Raw genomic sequence first — 1,916 nt, forward strand, 5'->3', positions numbered from 1 at the left:
CCCCGGTCATGTGATCGCTGTCGGAAGGGTCCCCGGTCATGTGATCGCTGTCGGAAGGGTCCCCGGTCATGTGATCGCTGAAGGAAGGGTTCCCGGTCATGTGATCGCTGTAGGAAGGGTCCCCGGTCATGTGATCGCTGTAAGAAGGGTCCCCGGTCATGTGATCGCTGCAGGAAGGGTTCCAGGTCATGTGATCGCTGTCGGAAGGGTCCCCGGTCATGTGATCGCTGAAGGAAGGGTTCCCGGTCATGTGATCGCTGTAGGAAGGGTCCCCGGTCATGTGATCGCTGTAAGAAGGGTCCCCGGTCATGTGATCGCTGCAGGAAGGGTTCCAGGTCATGTGATCGCTGTCGGAAGGGTCCCCGGTCATGTGATCGCTGTCGGAAGGGTCCCCGGTCATGTGATCGCTGTAGGAAGGGTCCCCGGTCATGTGATCGCTGTCGGAAGGGTCCCCGGTCATGTGATCGCTGTAGGAAGGGCCCCCGGTCATGTGATCGCTGTAGGAAGGGTTCCAGGTCATGTGATCGCTGTAGGAAGGGTTCCGGGTCATGTGATCGCTGTAGGAAGGGTTCCCGGTCATGTGATCGCTGTAGGAAGGGTTCACGGTCATGTGATCACTATGACAGCCGATCACATGATCAGGAGCCCACCCCGCAGGCCTCCAGTGATAAGATCCCCTTAAAGGGCTGGCTCCCTCGGGTACAATTTGATGACCTCACGGTGTGATGACATCACGCTGACACGCGGAGATCTGACAGACAGACACATTTATTATTATGTAAACATCTGAAGATGAAATGTACCACATTCTGCGGAGCGGACGCACACACGCTCATAGGACATACCATGTGTGTGCAGGATCACATGTTCCAGTGTTAGCGGGACCTGCAGCCGGGGGGGGCGGAGTCACAGTGTCCCCCCGGCCTCTTCACCTATGACAGGTGCGCACACACACTGAGTCCCATCCAGCGTCTGCCAGACATGATGGTCCATGGCCCAGTAACACGCATGTTTTATGTTACATTGAGCATGCAGGATTTCCCCGTCACGTCTCAGCTGGCTGTGAAGATGCGTCATGGTGGAGTACATGGGTACGGGAGAGCTCGCTGTGCCTGCGGGAGAGAAGACACAATTAGAGGAGGCGAGTGGGGGAGGGGTTACATATTAGGGGGGGCGGGTCATTCTGGATCAAGTCCATTCATTCTAAAGGGGAGACTGAGGAAATGCTTCCTCCTGCCTGCAGCAGACTGATCACTGGGAGGGGAGACTGAGGAAATGCTTCCTCCTGCCTGCAGCAGACTGATGATCTCATGTTATGGTGGCGCCCTCCTCCGGTACGGCAGACTCTCTCTGCTGGTGTTCCGAGTTCTATCACATATGACTGCTGCAAACCCAATGAGGGCGTCACGCATCCCATGATGCAGAGTCCGTGTGGGGGAGGGTCACTTACTTGATTCACCGTGTTGTTGTGTGGTGGAGATCTAACCTGCGTGATAAAAGAAGAGAGGTGACACGTTACATGCATGTTACACGGAGCCCCCCCGGGCCCTATACACGGGTCTATGATGGAGACTGGGCTCACCTCTGTCCTTCCCGTTGTGGATCTTCTCCTCTTCCACCTCCGCTCCCTCCTCCGCTGAGACAGAAAAGGACAGATCAGCACATGCGTGTCCCCCGCACATGCGTGTCCCCGAGTGATCCCCGGCTGGGAACTGATGGGAACCTGTCTGCCACCCCCACCCAACCTCCCTGTGTCACATACATGTCCTGTCATCTATGCCTAAAGGGGGGAATGTGATTGGCTGGCCGGGCTGAGCCCATGTTCTGGGACCGGGTACCTGGGGGAGGGGCGGGGGGATGCTGATTGGTTGACCGGTCTTTACTGGAGGACAGCGAGGGGCGGGAGATAGGGGGAG

At 57.2% G+C, this 1,916-nt stretch overlaps 1 pseudogene; it reads right to left on the minus strand.

The window, feature by feature from the left end:
• Positions 1 to 752: 752 nt before the first annotated feature.
• Positions 753 to 1,916, minus strand: part of LOC108803044 — a 37,728-nt pseudogene continuing 36,564 nt past the window's right edge.

Source organism: Nanorana parkeri, unplaced genomic scaffold (genome assembly GCF_000935625.1).
Source record: "Nanorana parkeri isolate BGI_ZX_2015 unplaced genomic scaffold, ASM93562v1 scaffold3331, whole genome shotgun sequence".
NCBI lineage: Eukaryota > Metazoa > Chordata > Amphibia > Anura > Dicroglossidae > Nanorana > Nanorana parkeri.